The following is a 12,922-nucleotide window of genomic DNA, read 5'->3' as shown; positions in this document are numbered from 1 at the left end:
AAAGTTTTTAAATTCTTTAAAAACTAATTCGAAATAGTGACAGAAAAATACAGAAATATTTACAAAATAAAGAAAGAACTTTTTTAAACATAGAAAATATATATTTAAACAAAGCATAGTCAAAGACTACATAATACAGAAAACAAAAAAACAAGAATGCAAATATACATTCATGTTCAATATGAGCATTACATACATGAAATTGCAGATTTCTCACTCACATTGTGAACTATAATTTGATGAATTTGTGTGGAATTATATATAACATCAAAACATATAAATACAAAAGAAAAAATTTAAGATCACTGCATATGATATAAAACTGCAGTATGAAATAATAAAAATGGTAACATGTAACAAACAAAATTCAGGAAAAAAGAATAAATAAAAATAATTAAGGTTTTGAATTTAATACAGAATGTGATCTCTCCTGGTGTGTATACACATATCGCATGCTCTCATGCTGGCAATGTTAACCAAAGTTTGGGGAATTGAAGTTCTGCACTTCCAGCAAGTTTTGCTACTTCAAGCAAAAGGATGTCTCTGTGCAACAGCATTTTTTAACATAATCTTATAAGTTTTCTATTGGGTTAAGATCAGAATTGCTGTCCACAGTATTCGCTCAATGGTTTCACTTTGAAAGAATTCATCAATAAGATCTGCTCGATGTGGACCAGCATTATCATCCACACATAAAACATCAAACCCATATGCAGCTCTGAAAAGTCTTACCTAAAATTCTAAGATTTCATTTCAATATCTCTAACTGTTCCCACATCTGCTACTGAAAAAGTGCAGGGGTATCAATCATTACTCCTTCCCACAGAATCACAGCTGAAAAAGGTCACATTCCATAATGTTCGAAGAAAGATTTTTAACATTCCCGACTCCCTCCATATATATATTGAATCGGATGTTAAACCTCAACTCATCAGCAAACAGAACTTGACACCATTGGTGTTCATCCCAGTTCTGATGTCCTTTGCACGAACTAAAGTGCCCCCCTTTTTGTTATGAACACAGTAAAACATGTATCCTTGGTTTTCTGCCATAAAGGCTGCTTCATTAAGCCTTCTATATACAGAACAATTCGTCTATATACATGATACAGCAGTTTCAGTGGTAGCTGCAAGCTCTGTACTAACTGTCAGATAATATAAAACCTTGATTTACATATCAGAAATCATTTGATCACTTTTTATCGGATAATTCTATAACTTCGGATGCGAGTGCAATTAATAGGCAATAAAAAATATGAAAAACATTTGCCTTGTAAGAAGCTAGCATATAAAATTTATATATTACAGTTCATGATGGCACAATGTTAAAAAATTATCAAGTTTCTAGGTTAATGCATTTCAACAGTTTTGAATCGAATATGAAGAAAAATAAAATCAATATTAATTAACAATTTAATGAATTTCAGAAGAGTATATTTCAACAATTTAGATATTTTTAGGGGGGGAGAGAGAAGGAAAAACTTACCTCCAATAGTCAATGTTGGTATCTGTGGTGGATTTAATAACTATACAACATTCAATAATTTTCCTCATAACCTAAAAGCAAGAAAAATATATCTAATAAAATGGGAAAGATACTAATTAAAACCAGATATATTATTGTGAGAACATTAAGAAGCTTTGAAATAGCATAAAATATTTCAAGACAGGCATACAACATCAGCAACTCAATACAAAAAATAAATTATTATGTATATAAGTAAAATACAGCTACCATAAGTTATATCTTAAGACACTTCTAAGCAGAATCCCCTATGTATAATATCGCAAACACAGCCATTTCAGATTAAATATTTTGTGTGATACTTTACACGCATTGATAAAGCTGGTATTTTTATTCATTTATATATATATATATATATATTAAATTAAAGCAAAGCAAGCAAGGGCTACGTTCCAGAGTTATTTTTTGACTTATTTCATTCACACTAAAGCATGCAATGAAAAGGTAAAAATAATAAAAAAACAAAATGACACACAAATAAAATAATCCCCATTTTATATTCCATATTTATTCAATGTAATGCAGAAACTCAATACAGTACAAAGTCTTTAATCCGGACTCATTATTTATAGTTGAAGGTGATATCACAGAAGTCAAAGGATCATTTGTTCGTCGGCCCCTGAGCTCAAGGGGCCTTGATGACAGATGCAGTGCAGATCCTCAAAAATTCTCTGACACTAGCAGTGAAATTATGACTCTTGTAATGTCAGGGGAGTATGAGGCTACAGTAATGTCAAGTGGAGTATTAGCATATTACTGAACAGGTTATTGTCCCAACAATGTTGTCTGACACCTCAAAAGTGAGACTTCCGAGGGACTACACACATGAATTCTTTCTCTTTGTGTGGTCTGCTGCAGCAATAACTCGCCTTAAAACACGAGGTAATTTTTAGGGATGAAGAGTTATTTACAAATAATTAAATTAAGTGGTAAGATGGCCTTAGACATTAAAAATTTACATTATCCCTTTTAGTTTAGAACCATTTTTGCAATTTTCCATCCTTATATCTCATGAAAACAAGAGAAAAGAAAGATAAACACAGTAAGAGAAATATTTCTCAGATCATAAGAAGAAAAATAAATTTTGCTTTCAGTGTTCTTTTCAGAATTCTAAAAAAAAAAAAAAAAAAAAAAAAAAAAAAAACCTCATCACAAGTTTCCTGTAAAACATATCTACTATGTGTTAATATCACAAAAGGCATTTTCCCTTTTGTCACATTTTTCTGAAATCTTCCAGAATCATAGGTCTATAAATCTTGCCTTTAAATCCTTCTGATGTGCAAGGTCGAAAATATGAAAGAAAAATTATCCTCTAATTTAAAAATAATTACAGTAGCTTTTTTGGTTTTCAGAAATTAGCATTATATCGTTTATTTTACAGAAACAATATATTCCTTAGTCACCAAAATAGAAAGTAATGTCACTTTAAAATAAGACAGGACAAAATAAAAATGCTTTACTTTAATATTATTTCTTAAAATATAATTTTGATCCATTATTATTATTTTAATGATATTTATCAATGTTATATTTGTCAAAAAGAAATTGTCAAAATTTCATAAATCTTTAAATGAAAAATTTTACACACAAATTGGTTTTAAAATTGCCAAAATCTTAATAAGTTGCCAAATTTAGTGCTGCATTACAAAAGAATTCATATTCCCAAAAGGGAAAAGTTGTTTTCTATGTAATATTTTATGATCTCTTCATTTGTAAAAAAGAAATAATTTTGAAATGATTGTTTCGATCAAGATAGGGCCTCAGGCCTAGAAACTCAAGTGCTGCACAGTTTATACTAGAAATAAAACGAATTCAAGAGATAACTCAGAAAATATGTATTAGTTAACAGAAAAAATATTCCTCCAAAATGTTAATTCACACTCAAAATGGCAGTGGTAAGAAACAGGCAAAATGTCAGATGAATAACATTAAAAAAAAAAAAAAAAAAAAAAAAAAAACTTTTTGATAGTTTTAGCCACTATTAAGGACCAAAAATCATTTTAAAAAAAAACTCAAGTACTCTTTTAAGGACTGCATATTATTGTTTAGCACTAATAATGTGATATATTTTGCTTGCAAAGACTTCATTCAGTCATCTTTCTTACTTTTTTAATTAAAAAAAAAGGAAAGAAAGAAAACTAGATAAGATGGTATGTAAATTTAATTTGGAGTAAAAAAAAATAGCAAAGTATCTATCTATCCAAATATTTAAAGGTTACATTGCAGATCTGAAATATCTTTTCAAAATGTTTCTGCAGGAAAGCCACTTCATTTCATTGTGCTACAACACAATTTCACAAACCGAGATCACTTCCTTGCACAGAATGTGAAATAGTCAATAATAAAACACTTTAGGCTTTGTCAAATTCACTATATTAAAACAGATGATGCAAATTTTCAAGTTCATCTACAATGTTTAGAAAAAAAGGCTCTCTATGAATAAAACAGTAAATAATTTGACTTAGCCTTTTCACTTCTAGATAAATTCTAAAATAGTATTTCCCTTTCACAGCCACACTGCTAACATCAGTATATTCATCAAGCTTACTAGCAAATATTTTACTCTTTTTAATGAGATACTAATGTAGGTAGCCCTTATAGCTCTTTCTTTATTACATCCATCAAAAGAGGAATTTTTAAAAAATAGTTCTAAGCTTTGAACTGCTTCATAAAATTATTTCAATGCTAGATCTTCATTAACAGCTTAAACATGTGTATTTTAATTCAGTGTGAAGACCACACATAATATTGGTAGAAAAGTAATCAGGCTTTTTAGGTATTTATTTTCAGTATTATTACTAGAATGCGTACATAATAAGTATAATGAAATAACACAATTGCCAAGACATGCATACTGACTATTAGAATTTTAAACACACATTTCTCATTTTTATCACAGGAACAGCTAGTGTTAGATAAAATAATACTGCTGGGATAGAATAAAAGAACATAATATCTGACGATGTTTTATTTCTTGACAGAAGAACAAAATGCTGTTTTATTATTATTGGTTGTTAAAAGTTCTATATGAATATTATTTGATTAATGATAAAAGTTTCTTTTTTATTATTATGCAAGTAAACGCACCACTTAGAATGATTCATTTCAGAAAGATTTATTTTAAACATTTTACCATCTTAAGATCAAAAGGGAAATACTAGTATAACAAGTTTTAAGGAGATATTATAAATTAAAATTATGCCTAATACAGACCATGTCCATAAAAGTCCTTGCTTAGCCTTTATTTTTGTAACTACTGGTCTTAAGCATAGCCTTCCATGTTAAAAAATGTTTTAAATGCTGTAAATATTAATTTTTTACCATTTAAAAATTTTAAAAAATTCCAAAATTTACCTCTGTTCCTATGTTTGTATTTCGGAAAATTTTATACTCATTGTAAAAAGTAAAATATAAAAAGTGTGACTCTTGTATGACAAAATTTGGTTGAGATATCTTAAATTTGGATAACACATTCAGGGCAAATAAATTAAAATTTATTTGCCCTGAATATAAAAATGAAGTATTTGCATTTATATAAAAATGAAGTATTTGCACACAGAATATAAAAAATGAAGTATTTGCATTTGTATGCACTGTATATTCTGGCATATAATGCACACTTTTAATAAAAAAAATAAGAATGAAATTTACAGATATGTGTTATATGTTGGATATAAAAATAATAGAATACAGATAATGAAAAATTCAGCATTCAAAAACTAAATTTTTACATGTGCCTAAATGCTGTTTATTTAAAAGAAATGACATACATTATCAACTCCTGTTCCATCTCGCAGAAATACCAAACATCCTTGTTGCAGCCCGATTTCCATTTTCTTTCATAAACTGAATGATTTTGCATTTGAAACGAGCACTGTTTTGTCTGGCAGGAGCTATATCTACTACTAAAAGGAACTCTAGATCAACTGCATTTCATCTAAAGCAAACACAATGTAGTAAAGCTTCAAAGTTCGCTTTAAAAAAAAAGAGAAAAAAGACTGACTTCTCATTTCACAAGTTCATTCGGGTCGCAAGGATATTCTTAACTAAAATTTTAACTCTCTTTTCTCAAAACCCTAGAACGAAACTCTTACAACAGTCTTCTGCACACCTGCATTAAATACAACCAACCCTCTTAACAGAATTATTTACTATCTCAAGCATTTCTCTTCACACACGTACTTTTCCCCTTATCACTTGACAATTCAATATGCCATTGTCCATATACTTGGGGAAAACCTTTGAATGAATGACTTCAAAAGATAACAACATCACATAGGTACCTTTCAAGTTTCTTGGTTAAGAAAAGAGTGCATGTTACACAGCAAATTACCCCAAAATTAATAAATCAGTTTGAAACTGTAGATGCACGTGATATGCTGAAATATAGGTAACCAAAACTAAAACATAATTTTAGATAAACGTTTCTGATGGTAGATTAAGGAACAAATATTTTTATCAGAGGTAATAGAGACTCTATTTATAGAATTCTGAAAAATACTGTGGAGTAAAAACCCAACATAATTTCAGTTAATTCGAAATGTTACTATGATATGCATACACACATATTTTCAAACATCTGCATTAGCGAAGAAAAAGTACAATGGCTTTTGATTTATATAATTTAAGTTTTGCTACATCATTTTGCAAATTTACTTACCTTCTCAATATTCTCAACATTAAAAAAAATAACTGCTACGTCTACTTTGTTTTTAGTGGGGGAGGTGTTAAGTTGTGGGAAGAGTTGTGTTTTTATTTATTTATTTATTTATTTTGTTGTTGTTAAATGAAAGTTCAATATAATCAACAAGATATTTCAAAGCAGGTAATGACTTTTCTATTAACCCTTTAAGGATTAGAACCTGAAACATGCTTATTAACAGGCATTGGAGATGAGAAACTGCTAGCAGGAAGAGAGTGGTTCATGGAATGTTAAAAAAAAAAAAAAAAAAAATTGCCAGCTGTCCAGCTATTCAATAAATTATCCCTAAAATCCTAATTAATAGGATCCTAACAGAGATTTTCATATCCAAAGACTCCATATGTGCTTTTGTTTAAAGAAAATTAATAATATTTCCTAGTCTTCACAATTAGTGCTTAAGGATGTTTTATATTTGGTCATAAAATCACTTACATAATGAAATGCATTTTCTACAGTGGGTACATGGGAGGAAGCTGAAAGATTTTATTGATTTAGGCCAGCGGTGCCCAACCTTGTGCTTGCGAGCACAAGCGTGCTCGCCGATCGTTTTGTATGTGCTCACCAGCCCGATTAGGTACTATGAACAAAAAATATTTTTTTAAAAAAAAACATTTATTTATATTTCTTACTTGTTAAAATATAGTAAGCATTTATAGTCATAAGAGATATCTTGCAAGACGTTACAAAATAATTGATTGCTGACTGATGAACTTGATAGCGAACATGGAATCTTATTGCTTCATTGCGATGTTAGATGGCTTGGCAGGGGAAAAGTACTTCAACGATTTATGTAACTTCTTTCGCCAATAAAGCAGTTTTTAGAATCCGGAAACGAAAGTTACAAAGAATTGGACGATAATAATTCGTTATCCGATCTGTATTTTTTCACGAATATAACAGCTAAACTGAATGCAGATCTCCAGGGAAAAGAAAAAAATCCTTTTTCAATTGACTGAGACTAACTGCTTTTCAGATCAACTTAAATTTGTGTATAAATCAGATGGAAAAAAAAAATTTCACTCATTTTTCAGAATTCATCAAGCCATATTAATAACTACAAGGCAATTGAAACAGAGAAATACTCGGAAAACCTAAATGCACTGAAAAATTAATTTTGAACTCCTCTTCTCTGATTTCCATAAAGTTCAACCAATAATATGGCTGATCTTTGGAATATGGTAACTGGTAGTTTGGTGACATTTTGGAGGCGATAAAGGTTACTATCTAGGACTTTGGCAATAATGTGAGAAGTACTTAGTTCCGATTATGCATTATTTTGCGTAAGGGAAATAGGAGATCATGAGATATGTCATGTGACGTTAATGGATGAATTACAGTTCTTTAATCGGAAAAAGGGGGGAGAATTTGGAAAACTGTAGTACTATTTAATTTAGTATTAAGCTTCATTGTGTGTTGTGTGAAACAGAGGAAGTGTGCCTGCCACATAATGAAGATTCTGAAGATTAGGTATGTTAGTATTTTTAATCATTTGAGGATATTATTTTTATGCATTGTTCTAAATGTAAGGAGTAAATAAATTAATATGATATTATTGGAAAATTGTTATTAGCAATGATTTAGTTTAAAGTAATTAAGATTGTAATCTAATTTTTATTAATTTAATGTACATGCTTATTTATATTTTAAGTAGTGATTTTTAATTTAATTATATTTTAATTTAATGATCGTGATTTTGTGAGTTATATGTTTGTAGTATTTTGGAATACGTTTGAGTAGAATACGTTGAGTATTTTCATGCATTTTTCTAATTTATGAGAAAAAAGCAGTGTACATAGATATAATGAAGAGTGCGCGCAATGCCATTTTTGTGCAATTCTGGGATGTTTTTTTAAGTAAAAATAAGTCGACGTGTACATGGTTTAGTGATATTTTAATTAAATGATAATTATTTTGTGAATTTTATGATTGTAGGAATTTGGTATACGTTTCAGTTGAAGTAAACGTGTGTGGATATAATTTAAATATTTGACACTAAGTATTTGTAAATATTTGTAATGTTTGCGGTATGAATTCGTTGTTGACGTTTATAATATAGATAATTTAGAGGTAAAAGTTTTTGGATATTTTATTTATTTTATACGTGGAAATGTTCATCCTTGGAAAGGATATATATGTTTTCGCGATCAGGTAATTTCATATATGTGCTTTTTACCGACTTTAAAGATTCACAGATTTTTTTTGCATTTTCGTGCAAATTTTTTTAATTTATGAGAAAATAGCAGTGTAGATGGATAAAGTTAAGAGTGTGTGCAATGCCATTTTTGTGCAATTCTGGGATGTTTTTTTAAGTAAAAATAAGTCGACGTGTAAATGGTTTATGTGTATATGCTATTCTGAAAAACGCGCAAGGAGTTTGCGATTGTGCACTTTTTCCCAATTTTGCAGTTAATATTTGTCATGATTAAGCAGTTTTGTTACATAAAATTTCTAGCATAAGTATAATTCGGCTAGTAGATATCTGGAAAAAGTGTTCAGTAAATAAAAAGAAACATGTCTTTGACGGCGAAAAAAAAAATAAAGGGTTGCTGTAGCAGAGTTGGTCGCCAAATTTTCGCCAAGTTACCATAATCCAAAGATCAACCAATAATATTATTCATCTCACACCCATTTGCCGAAATTAATATTTCAGATGTTATTACATAAGATTGGAAATATGTTTAACAAAAATGTTGATGTTTTGGAATGTGCTAGCAATAGGCTAAAGGTTGGGCACCACTGGTTTAGTTAATACTAGGTATTTCTGACCAACATTGATTTACTTACAACTATAATAGTCTTACTTAAATCAGCAACCTGGAAAAAAACTTGTCGGTAGTCAACATAAGACTACAATTATTCAACTTTGGAAATGTGCATATGAGGCACATTTTTCAATTATCTGTTTAGTAATTTAAGTGAGGCAATGGATAATTGTAACTTCTCAAATCATTAAAATCAGGGCAATAAAATGCTTGTTCACAAATTTGTTTGTTCAACCAATTATTTCTTGTACTTTTAAATACATGATCAGAATCAATGATAAAAGCACACACTGAATGAGTATTGATAAATAATGTTCAACACGAATGGGGTAGGAAAAAAAGGACATTGCCTATTTATAGCATTATTATCAGTGACTGCACATAAATCTTTAAACCCTAAACTATGTAAACCAATTACTGTTTTCTATAAAACTAAAAAAAAGTTCTTCAGCTAGCATTCTTTTAATGAGCAGCATATGTATAACTTATTTAAATGATAATGATTAACTTTGTACCATAAATAATGTGCTGTATTTGTAACACTATCACTGTTATATGCCATACCAACATTTTCTTATTATCTATGCATGGTTTTATGCATATTTCATCCAACATGGACTTTGAAACTATGCCTTCTGCTTTCAAGCCATTTACTTTTTGTTTCATGAAAGATAAGAAATTTTCATCAGACTGTGCTTTAAATGAAGTTAGTATACAATCCAGAATATATTTTATAAATCGTTCTTGAACGTGACATAATGATATTACATTAACTTTTTAAAAAGGTACATGCATGGGGAGGAATAGAATATAAAATAATGAAGAAAACATACATATCTGATGAATAACACATGCATTCCTTTTTACAAATAAGATTTGACAATTGTTCTATAATGAATTCCACAGTTTTCTATTATTTATCACCATCATCATCAACAGTTTTCAATAGATAAATAAAGCTGTTTTTATAAGAATTTTTTTTTTTTTTTTTTTCATTTTGTGATTTAGAAAAAAAATCTAAAATTTCAAAAAAAAAAAAAAAGAATATTTATTACATTAGGAAACACTTCCTTATCTATTTTTTCTAATTCTGACTTACCAATAAAAATATTAGACATTAAAATTTCTGTCACCACTACTGACACTTCAATGATTGGTATCATCCGTGAACCTTTGGTTCCTTTCGAAGGGCTCCCGGACTGAAGAGTCCTATCCCTATTGTCGTTGAATCACTTTTCGAATGTTGGAAGCATAAGTGAGTTCCGTCAGAATGTCAATAAGCAATAATATAGCATTGGACCACGGACATATCAATAATAAGAAAAAGAATTTCATCTTCTCTGAAAATAACTGCTCAAACATCAGGAACATTTTCAGATTTTATGCATGAAAAGGAAAACATGTAAAAACATATTTTCTTGTCAAAATTTCATTGCTGATTAGACTTGCAGCAAGTGTGAGCTCAATCAGTTGTTTCTATGAAACTCTACTATACGCAATTTGGGCAGCCAGGGCAGTGTGAGGGTACAGCATCCTTTCGAAGCCTTGACCTAACCAAATTAAATTTTATAGAAGTTCCTCCTTTCTCATCAAAATGTTCGATTACTCGGTTCAGCGTCTGATTTGATAAAATGTTTTTCACAAACTTAAAAAAAAAAAAAGTTTTCAACGTCGACTACCACTGCAGATTTATAAGAAAAATCTTACAAGTAGTGTCAATGCAAAATGAAGGTTTGCTTGCAATGCAATAAGGTTTCCATTCAGAAATAAATTTAGGAACCAGAAAAATTCTAGCTAGCTGAATTCTAATATGTATACTTATTATCCTGATATTATATAAAGGTTTATAAGTTCTCGCTTACCTATTATTTACTTAAAAATGTTTTAATTAATATCCCAATACATTTCATTACAGATTTAATAAAATGCTTTCGAATTAATGACAAATTGCTGTACTATTTGTTAATTCTTCCGTCTGCATTATTAATTACAGATTTTATTGAATTCAAAATAACATTATAGAAGTTTAATAAAAATTAAACGTGGAACAATAAGGCCTATTTTTTTGGAAAACCAAGAAATACATACTTTCAAATGCACTAATAAGAATATCTTTTTCAATTAAGAAAATCATATAGTTAAAAAAAAATGATCGTACATACATTAGAATGTTTTGATGGGCTGAAATTCTGCTAATAAACGGCATATAACCACTTTTTTGCACATCAAATTCGATTCGGAGACGGAAAGAAGTGGACATTTTCAGTATTGAGATTAATTTTTCTAAATCAGGAACACAAGTATAAACCATTCTTCAACATATTATTACCAAATAAATTATTTTAAAATCTTTTACACACGTTTATGCAACATAGATATCTTCCGCTGAAATTACAAACATACGGTACGAAAAAGAAATGAGGATAGGCGCAAACTGGTTTTCTTGGTATACGCTCCCTTGAAGCAGTGACACACCCCTCTTGCTTGCCAAAACATTCAGTGACTCGCGGAGGTCAAAATTTCGTAATTATGTGGTAAATATATATTTTTTCAGGGATAAATAGAAGGGCTAGCTCATTTCTTTGTTCGACTCCTCGCCGACGCGAGTCTAATGGGGGCCGTAACAGGCAATAATCTGACGTCACTGTGATGCCACCTGTCCTGATTTCCCGCGTTTAAAACAGTAGTTTCATTGAGCTGCTAGATGATTTTCTAGGGGTTACATATCCCAAATTAATTTTAATAATATATATATCTGTTTTCTAATAATGTATATATTTAAAATAATTTATATACTATATGTAATTTTAGTCAGTTTTTATTTTAAATTCTTATATTGTAAAGTATCGTTTACGTAATATGGCTTTTTGCGCTGCAGTAACGTGCCGTAGCACTTACAGAAGTATGAAAGGATGAGATATTTTATTTCATGGGACCAAAGGATCCAAATGAGAGTTTGCTTTTGACGAAAGAATGGATACACAAATGTCAAACAGAAGATTCTATTAATGTGAAGAGCGGAAAAATCTGCAGCGAACATTTTCTATGCAGTGTTTATAAAGATGATATGAAAAATCGCTTGTTTGGATAGCCACAAAAAGAAACTGTTGAAATGGAATGCTGCGCCGAAAGTAAATTATGATGACAATAATAAATCAAATTTTAATGATTTTGAAATAAAACTCACAAATGAAAATGTAGATCATCCTGAATGTATAAGGATAAACAAGAATGCATTGATAATTTGAAGAACAAAATAATATCCTTAGAGAATTGTATTAAATTGTATCAAAGTATTGAAAAATAGAGAAAAGAAAAATTTTAGAATGTTTTTTCAGCGACAAAGAAGGTGGACGACATCTAGACAGAAATTGGTATCAGAAATTAAAATCTCAAATAGCGAAATTTGGGGGGGGGAGCACAAATTGGAGAATTTGGAAAAATGTCTAAAGCCTATTTTTATAAAGACGCAGATTAATGCATTACTGAAAAAGAAGAAAAAAATCAAATGGACTAGTGAAAATATTTCACGTTGCATTGTCATAAGAGCTCTGCCATCTTAAAGCTATGATTTTTGGAAAGAAAAAAAATTAAGAAAAAAATTGGAATATCTTTACCTAGTATTATCAAATTAAAGAGATTGTGTTTATTTTATTTTTTATAGTGTTTTCTAAATTTTAGTGTAGTCCAAGAATTCAAAGTAATGTTCTTACTCTAAAGAAGGAAAGAGGCGAATATTTGTATTCTGTAGAAAAAATATGCGTTCTCAGTTTCGACGAAATGCATATAGATTGAAAACTCTGCTATGACTCTAAACTGGACTAAGTTGGTTCTTTTCAAAATGTGCAGTTTGTTTTAATCAGAGGTCTCATTTCGCGCTCTGCCTCAAATTACTGAGAAACCGCGTTTTAGATAGAGGATTTGTTTTAGAAGA

At 29.6% G+C, this 12,922-nt stretch overlaps 1 long non-coding RNA gene across 2 annotated transcripts in view; it reads right to left on the bottom strand.

The window, feature by feature from the left end:
• LOC118181997 (uncharacterized) overlaps positions 1 to 11,606 on the bottom strand; it is a 29,245-nt gene extending 17,639 nt beyond the window's left edge. The window contains exons 1-2 of one of the 2 annotated variants that reach the window (XR_004756992.2): positions 10,088 to 11,606; positions 1,486 to 1,556 (exon numbers count right to left, since the gene is read on the bottom strand). This is a non-coding gene — a long non-coding RNA (uncharacterized LOC118181997). The remainder of the gene's footprint in view (positions 1 to 1,485; positions 1,557 to 10,087) is intronic. The other variant, XR_004756991.2, reaches the window with a different exon arrangement.
• Positions 11,607 to 12,922: the final 1,316 nt, after the last annotated feature.

The sequence above is a fragment of the Stegodyphus dumicola genome, chromosome X2 (genome assembly GCF_044657685.1).
Source record: "Stegodyphus dumicola isolate Sdum_Otavi_A_Nest chromosome X2, ASM4465768v1".
Taxonomy (NCBI): Eukaryota; Metazoa; Arthropoda; class Arachnida; order Araneae; family Eresidae; genus Stegodyphus; species Stegodyphus dumicola.
This window is presented reverse-complemented; position numbering and strand designations above follow the sequence as displayed.